Below are 9,625 nucleotides of genomic sequence, written 5' to 3'. Positions count from 1 at the left end.
CCTATGAGGAGGCCCTGGCCTGTCTGGCCCAACGCAGATCACCGCCCAGGAGCCCAGGGTAACTTTCACCGTGGCAGGTAGGATGATCACCTTTTTACTCTATACTGGAGCTAGTTTTTCTGCATTGCAGGAATTCTGGGGACCCACCTCCCTGTGCGGGACCTCTATTATTGAGGTAGAAGGTCAAAGATGATGCCCTCGGCAAACTCCCCTCCTTTTGTGCAAAATTGGCGATTTTGAATCTTTACATTCCTTTTATGTCCTTCCCTCTTGCCCCATACCTTTATTAGGGCAGGACATCTTATCTAAGCTTGGCACCTCCCTCAAGTTTGACTTTCAGGGCTTCTCCAGCACTCCAACATCTTCCTTTTGCCTCTTACTATTGCAGGTTATTGAACCTTAAGCCCCTCCTTCCCAGTGCTTTCACATGCAGCCATTTGGAGGGAAAGAGGTTTTTGTTCCACCAAAGGTAATTCCATCCAGAATTCTAAATTTATTATGGAACTACTAAAGGCTTCCAGGCTGCCTGCAGCCATTGGCATTGTCCACTGTAAAGCTCACCAGTCAGACCAGTCACCTACAACCAAGGGAAATAATTTGGCTGATCACATAGCAAAGAAAGCAGCCTTAACACTGACTGTACTTCCTAGTGCCTCAGTAAATCAAGGAGCAGAAACTCAGAAGCCGAGCTTGACCCAGGATCAACTTAAGTACCTTCACAGAATTTTCCACCCCAATTCTAGAACATTATTTACCTTTTTAGAACCATTAGTCACTCTCTCCTTATCTGACAAGCAATTTTTACAAACACCTTTCCTCCACCTGTGAAATTTGCAAAAAGACAAATCCATCTTCTAAACCCATCCCTTTCCCTACACACCAAGCCAGGGGTCTGCTCCCCAGCCTGGATTGGCAAATAGACTTCATCCACATGCCCAGAGTTAGAAGGTGCAAATATCTTTTAGTTCTAGGTAATACCTTTTCTGGGTGGGTTGAAGCTTTTCCTACCACAAACAAGTGAGCCTCCACAGTCTCTGCATTCCTTTTCAAGGAAATTATTCCCTGCTTTGGGCTCCCTACTTCCCTCCAGTGAGACAACAGCCCCGAATTAACTTCCCACATAATTCAAGAACTTGCTAAATTATTGGGAATTTCCTGGCACCTCCACATCCCCTTTCACCCTCAATCATCAGGGAAGGTGGAGTGAACCAACAGGTCAATCAAAGCTGTCCTTACTAAGTTAACCCTAGAACTTCATGCTAACTGGGTCTCGCTTCTCCCCTTAGCCTTGCTACGCCTCAGATGTTTGCCTAAAGCACCTCTCCAAATTTCTCCTTCTGAACTAATATATGGACGTCCTTTCCTACCTCTGGGACTAAAACCTGAAGCGTCTGCCCTTCCACCATCTCTTTTAGTAAGCTGTTTAAATTACTTAAGAACTTTATTATGGCAACATGCGGACTCACTTTTACCCTCACCTTTTCCTGCATTACCTTGTTCCTATCAATCAGGAAATATGGTCCTAATTGCCCTTCCGAGCCTACCAAAATAACCCTTGAAACCCAAGTGGATTGGTCCACATAAAGTAATTTTAACCACCCCTACAGCAGTTAAGTTAGAGGGTCCCTCGAGCTGGATCCATGTCTCAAGGGTTAAGCCCTTCCACAGCCCTGCTAGAGCACTCAAGCCATTATCCCCTCCTAACTATAATGCTCAGCATGGCTTCGGAAAAAGAGGGCAATCCAAGTAGCAATCCTACCCCTGGTAGCATAGCCACTGGAACTGCAAGCATTTCCCATTAATGGAGGTTTTGCTAGTTGGTTCCATAATCCTCTATTAAATTCCCTGCTTCCCTTTCTAACCCCACTGTTGGTTATCCTCACTTTACTGGCAGTTGCCCCTTGTGTTCTTCGTTTTGTTCAATTGCAGCATACCCAAATTTCCCAGCAAGCTGCTACCCAGTTGTCATTATAAGCTGAAGACCTAAGACTGTGGGACCAACCTCAGTCAACAGCTGCTAACCCGGTTACAACACCATCAACAATGACAAAGCTGTCACCAACCATGGTCCAAGCCCAAAGACCAAAGACAGCCTCGTCGCCCCAATGCCAGCAGGAAGTAGCTACGGAAAAATGACCGTTGTCCCTTCTCCCGTGGGCATGGATCATAGAGACAGCCATTCATTTTTCTTGTTTAACCAAAGAGGGGGAAATGTTACAATATCAGGTCTGCCATTTTAGGCTGTACCTTCTGGGTTTTTCCCTCTCCCTTCCCTTCAACTCCATTTTGTAATCTTAGGTTTCTGTTTCCCCCCCCTAAGCTACAAGGCAGTTATTTAAAGGGCAACGTGGTTTTTGATAGGCCACAGCTGAAATCACCTTAGCAATGACTACACCCTTCCTGTTGAACCTACATAAGACCACTTCCTTCCTGTTGACTTTCTCTTCTCCCTCTTCTTCTTTCTGTCCTCTCTTCTCTCGTCTCTTCTGCCTCCTGCCTTCTCTCTCTGGCAGAGGTCACCTTTCTCTTCCTCGCCCTGAATAAAAGTCTCTAGACAGGCCATCTGGTATGCGGTGTGGTTGATGAGCGGCGCCAGGTTGTTTTTTCCCTTTCAGTTACTTTTTCAAATGAACTTTAGAATCAGTTTTTTGGGGTTTTTTAAAAAAGAAAATAATTGTACTTTTACTGGACTTACACAACATTTATAAATTAATTTTGCATTTTTATGATTTTAACTTATTTTGTCTAAGAACATGCAGAATACTGGTGTGGTGCTGTAGGATAAGCATTCAACCATAAGGTCAGTTTGGACCGCAAGATCGGCTGTTCAAACTCACCAGACACTCCTCAGAAACACCAGCCACTTCTCAAAAACCCTACATAGGGTCGCTATGAGTCAGAATCAACTTGATGGCACTTAACAACAACAATCTAAGAATATAGTATGCCTTTCTATTTGTTCTTTTAGAGTGTTATACTCTTTCATTAAAGAGCTCTGGTAGCGTAGTGGTTACGAGTCGGGCTGCTAATCACATGGTCAGCAGTTTGAAACTACTAGCTGTTCCACAGGGGAAAGATGAAGCTTTCTGCTCCAGTAGATTTACAGCCTCAGAAACTCTATGTTGTTGTTGTTATGTGCCCTGGAGTCAGTTCTGACTCATAGCGACCCTGTACAGGGTTTCCAAGGCTGTAAATCTTTGCGGGAGCAGAAAGCCTCATCTTTCTCCTGTAGAACAGCTGGTAGTTTCGAACTGCTGACCCTGAGGTTAGTTAGCAGCACGATTCGTAACCACTATGCTACCAGAGCTCCTTCAGAAACTCTATAGAGTGGCTATAAGTCGGAAACAACTCCACGGCACTCCACCATCACAATCATCACTCTTTCATTATTTTCTCATTAAGGGTTTGGACATTTCTTCTAAGTTTGTTCCTAGGGATTTTATCTTTCTTGTTGTTGTAACAAATGGGGCCTTATCTTCCATATAGCTTCTAAAGGAATGATTTCTATATGTTAATTTTATTTCTTGTTACCTTACAGAATTTTCTTCTTTTTAGTAGTCTTTCTATTGGATTGATTGGGTTTTCCAGTTATATAGTTTTATCACCTATAAATTATAATAGCTTTACCTCTTCCATTCCAACTGTGTACTTTCCATTTCTTTCTAATTTCTAATTGCAATTAATGATACCTCCAATACAATCTTAATTATACTGGAGAGAGTACAATATCCTTACCTATTTCCTCATTTTAGTATTTAAATACTAAAAAAAAATTCAAAAACGCTTGTAGCAGAACATTGACAGGGGTCTGCCAGAAATACAAGCTAGATTCAGAAGAAGACATGGAATGAGGAATATCATTGCTGATGTCAGATGGATTTTGACTGAAATCAGAAAACAGAAAGATATATTTTTTTTATTTTATTGACTATGCAAAGGCATTCACCTGAGTGGATCATAACTATGAATAACATTGTGAAGAATGAGAATTCCAGAACACTTCATTGTGCTTATGAGGTCTCTGTATATAGATGAAGAGACATTTGTTGGAATAGAACAATGGGATACTATGTGGTTTAAATATCATAAAATTGTATGTCAAGGTTGTATCCTTTCACTGTACTCATTTAATCTAGATGCTGGGTAAATGATAAGAGAAGCTGGATTATATGAAGAAGAATGTGTTATAAGGATTGAAGGAAGACTCAATGCAAATCCTTTGATTTCTTAACTGCTTTAGGCAAATCTGCATAATCCTCTAAAGTGTTAAAGAGTGAAGATGTAAGATTGAGGACTAAGGTGTACTTGACACAACCATATTTTCAATTGCCTCATATGCATGTGGACTCCTGGTGTGATGCTATAGGATCAGCACTGATCTGTGAACCACAAGGGTGGCAGTTCAAACCCACCAGTTGCTCCTTGAAACCCTATATAGGGTCGCTATGAGTTGGAATTGACTTGGTGGCACTTAACAATAACATTTCAAGTGGAAGCTGGACAATGAATAAATACTGGGAAAGAATCAATGCATTTGAATTATGGTGCTCACGAAGAATATTAAAAGTAACATGGACTGCCAGAAGAATGAACAAATCTGTTCTGGAAGAAGTATGACTGAATTGCTCCTTAGACATGATGATGACAAGTGCTTTGGACTTGTTGTCATGAGGTACCAGTCCTGGAGAAGGACATCATGCTTGATAAAATAGAGGGTCAGCTAAAAAGTCGAAGACCCACAATAAGATGGACTGACACATTGGCAGCAACAATGGGCAGAAACATAAAAATAGTGAGGATGGTTCAGGAACAGGTAGTGTTTCATTCTCTTGTACATAGGGTACATAGGTGAGTTAGAATCAATTGAATGGCACCTAACAACAAGTATTTCCCAGTAAAGAAAAATACAGGATTTGGGGTGAGATTGTGTGTGTGTATATATATATATATATCCACCACTCATCAATGAATTTGTCGTACTATGGTGGGTTGCATGTTGCTGTGATTCTGGAAGCTATGCCACGGGATTTAAAAATACCAGCAGAGTCATGCATGGTGGACAGGTTTCAGATGAGCTTCCAGACTAAGAAAGGCTAGGAAGAAGGAAAGACAGGCTACTTCCAAATATTTAGTCACTGAAAACTCTATTAGTAACAATGGGACATTGTCAAACAGCAATAGAATATTGAATCTTGAAACATGATGAAGACCATCAGAATATTGTCAGCTATACTGCTAGAAAATGAGGCCCTCAGATTAGAAGATACTCAAAATATGACTGGGGAAGAGCTGTCTCCTCAAAGTAGAGTTGATCATGATGAGGTGAATGGACTAACGCTTTCTGGACTTTCATTTGCTGTTGGGGCACAAGTTAAAATGAGGAGAAAACAGCTACAAACATCCATTAATAATAGGAACATGGAATGTACAAAGTATGAATCTAGGAAAATTTAAAATTGCCAAAATTGAAATGGAATGCATAAACTTTGATACCCTAGGAATTAATGAGCTGAAAATGGACTGGTATTGGCCTTTTTGAATCTCACAAGCACATGATTTACTATTCCAGGAATGACAAACTGAAGAGGAATGGTGTTGCATTCATCATAAACAAGAACATCTCAAGATCTATCTTGAAGTACAATGCTATCTGTGATAGCATAATTTCCATATGACTACAAGGAAGATCAGTTAATACCACTATTACTCAAATTTATGCATCAACCACTAAAGCAAGTGATGATGAAATTGAAGAATTATACCAACTTCTTCCATCTGAAAAGGAGCTCTGGTAGCATTAGTGGTTACGAATCGGGCTGTGAACTGCAAGGTCAGCAGTTCGAAACTACTAGCTGCTCCACGGGAGAAAAATGAGGCTTTCTGCTTCCGTAAAGATTTACAGCCTTGGAAACCCTGTTCAGGGTCGCTATGGGAAGGAACCGACTCGACGGCACTTAACAACAACAACAACTTCAGTCTGAAATTGATCAAGCGTGATACCAAGATGTATTGATAATTATTGGCAATTAGAATGCTAAGGTTGCAAACAAAGATGAGGGATCAGTAGCTGGAAAGTATGGCTTTGGTGATAGAAAGGATGCTGGAGAAAGCATGATAGAATTTTACAAGACTAATAACTTCTCACTGCAAATACCTTTTTAAGCAACATAAAAGATCGTGTACATGGATCTCACCAGATGGAATACAGAGAAATCAAATTGATGACATCTGGGGAAAGAGACAGTGGACAAAACAAAACATCAGCCAAAACAAGGTTGGATTCAGACTATGGAACAGATCATCAATTGTTTATATGCAAGTTCAGGCTGAAGCGGAAGAAAATTAAAACAAATCCACAAAAGCCAAATATGACATTTGAACATATCCCACCTGAATTTAGAGAATATCTCATGAATAGATTTGATTAATTAGATACTAATGACCGAAGACCAGAGAAGTTGTGGGATAGCATCAAGAACACCATACAGGAAGAAAGCAAAAGATCATTAAGTAGAAAAGAAAGTAGGAAAAGACCAAAATGGATGTAAGAAGAGACTCTGAAACTTGCTCTCCATCATAGAGATGCTACAGCAAATGGAAGAAATGAGGAGGTAAAAGAGCTGAACAGAAAAATTAAAAGTGCAGCTTGAGAAGACAAGGTCAAATATTATGACACATTGTGCAAAGACCTGGAGTTAGAAAACCAAAAGGGAAGAACACACTCAGCATTTCTCAAGCTGAAAAAAACTGAAGAAAAAATATAAGCCTCAACTTGCAATATTGAAGGATTCTAAGAGCAAAACATTGCATGACACTGAAAGTATCAAAAGAATATGGAAGGGAGCAATACCACAGAATATCAGGCAAAGCAGATCCAGGGCAGAGCTCCAAAACTTGGAACCACAGAGATAGGAATAATTTGAATGTTTGAAGGCCTACAGATTGTGGAACTTGAAGCTAAAGTAAAATATCAATTACTTTTGAATCTGCCAGGCTGGGCTTGGAGGCCTGGAGCTGACATATTGGGAGAGACCAAACGACAAGACAAATGGGGGAACAGAAACACCACGGAAAAATGCCCCGGGAACCTTGGAGCAAAGGTGGATTTTGTCAGTTTTGCTTTGTTCTGATTTTTTTCTCTCTTTTCTTTTTCTTTTTGGTGTCTGGTTATAAGCACACCCACTGTTTGCCCACCTCCATTCTGGTGACTAGAGGGGGAGCCTGAGCAAGTGAACACCCCCCACCCTCACCACTGGTGGGTTCTTCTGCCACGCATGCACACAGATATTCAGCCAAAGAGGAAGGCTTTTTGCTTGTCTGTCTTTTGTTTTTTTAAAACGGGAAAGGGCAGGACAGGGCTGTAGAGAGGGAAAGAGAATTTTTAAAAAGGCTGAAAATTAAATTAAAGCCTGAGGTATAGCATAACAACAAACACTGGCACCCTGAAATCTCTCAGGCAGCTTTGAAAGCAAGAAGCTGAAGAAAGGACCTTAAACTTATACTCATAATAGCATACAGATTTTTTTTTTTCCTTCTCTCCCTCCTTTCCTTTTCTGTGATTATAGCCTGCAGTATTCAGTCTAGTTTTTGCTGTTGCTGCTTTTTGCTTGTTTTTTTTTTTTTTTTTCTCTTGTGTTTTATTCACTGGTGCTGTTTTGCTATTATATGCTCCCCCTTCGACATTTGGAGGACTGTTTGTCTCCATAAATTACACAAGAAGAGTCAGCAACTGCTGCCATATAGACAAGCTACAATCACACTCTATAAAACACCAAAACACAGGCAAGAACCAATACCAATGACCATATACCAGGAAAACAGACAACACCTGTGAAAGTGACTCTGAGTTAAGCAATAAGAAGAGTGAAAAGGGAAGCCCACATCCTGATCACATCTCCCTGGAAGCAAGCAGAAAGCATAAAAAATATCAAAACACATACTCAATTAAGTATTAAGGCCACAGATAAACACTAACCATGTCCAAGAAGCAAAAGCAGATGACCATATCATCACATGTCCAGAAACAAGATAAAATGTCTGAGACAAATAAAGGTAGACCTGTACTCCTTTCTGTACAGAGGGCAGGCCTTGGAAATGCCTGAGAAGGAATTAATAAAAATGATTACAAAATGTTTCAAAACACTTTACAATGGAGTTGAGAAAAATAAGGAAGAAGTCAGGAAAGCACTACAGGAACAATCAAATAAGATAGACACAGCATTGGAAACAATTCAAAATCTACAGAAAGAGGTCCAGACAATCAATAACAGAATATCGGAAAAGGGCAAAGGAGTAGGATAGACAAGATGGAAGGCAGAACCAGTGAAATGGAAGACAAATCTCTCAATACCACTAAGATAGAAGAACAAACACAAAAAAGCATAAAGACATCTGAAGAAGGTCTAAGATTCATGTTGGACAACATAAAGAGGAATAACTTAAGAATTATTGGCATTCCAGAACAAGAAGACTCACACAAGTCCACAGAGGAAATAGCTGAAGAACTACTGGAAGAAAATTTCTCTAACATCCTGAAAAGTGAAAAGATAAATATTCAAGAAGCTCAACGAACTCCAGGAAAGATAGACCCCAAAAGAAAATCACCAAGACATATCATTGTCAAGCTCTCCAAAATTAAAGGCAAAGAGACAATTCTGAAAGCAGCCAGGGAAAACAGAAGTTTCACATACAAAGGCAAGCAAAACAGATTGAGCTCGGATCTCTCAGCAGAAACCATGCAAGCAAGAAGGCAATAGGGAGACATATATAAAGCCCTGAAAGAAAAAAATTGCCAACCAAGAATCTTTTATCCAGCAAAGCTATCAATCAAATATGATGGTGTAATCAAAACATTCCAGGATAAACAAAAGCTAAGGGATTTTGCCAAAGCTAACCCTGCACTACAAAACATCCTAAAGGAGGTTCTGTGGACTGAGAACCAACAAGAACAGACAACAACCAGAGATTGACATACGTGGCAGCACCTCCCAGAATTAAATCAACAGAAGGAAGAGTTGAGAACAGAACAAAACTATAAGAACAAACTCAGAGAATATGGGAGGTCAGTCTATGACCAAAACAAGTACAATGTAAAAGAAGGTAAACACGTAGAAACAGAGATCCAGATAATGAGAAGGTCAGGTCGATTACAGGATAAAATAGACTGCACTAAAGGGAGGGAAAAGTTAATGGACTATAATGAAACCTCAAAGAAAATTAACACTTCACAACATACCAAGAAAATGAAAATCCAAGAAGAACATGGAAACATTAAAACAATGAGGAAACTCACAAGAAAGAATACAAAAATCATTAATTCAACAAAGAAAGACACACAGACAAAGAAAGCAGCAACACCACACACACACAAAAAAAAAAAAACATAATGGCAGCAATTAATCAATACCTATCAATAATTACACTGAATGTAAATGGATTCATGCACCTGTTAAGAGACGGAGGGTAGCAGAATGGATAAGAAAACAAGATCCTTCAATATGCTGTCTGCAAGATACACATCTCACACACAGACAAAAACAGATTAAAAGTCAAAGGATAGAAAAAAATATACCAAACTAATTGCAATAAAAAATGAACAAGAGTGGCAGTACTAATCTCTGATAAA

General features: G+C 39.9%; 1 pseudogene; it reads right to left on the bottom strand.

Moving 5' to 3' along the window:
* LOC102823553 overlaps positions 1-9,625 on the bottom strand; it is a 47,940-nt pseudogene that overhangs the window by 9,877 nt on the left and 28,438 nt on the right.

Source organism: Chrysochloris asiatica, unplaced genomic scaffold (assembly GCF_000296735.1).
Source record: "Chrysochloris asiatica unplaced genomic scaffold, ChrAsi1.0 scaffold00315, whole genome shotgun sequence".
NCBI lineage: Eukaryota > Metazoa > Chordata > Mammalia > Afrosoricida > Chrysochloridae > Chrysochloris > Chrysochloris asiatica.
Note: the sequence above shows the minus strand (reverse complement) of the source record. Positions and strands in the feature narration are given on the sequence as shown.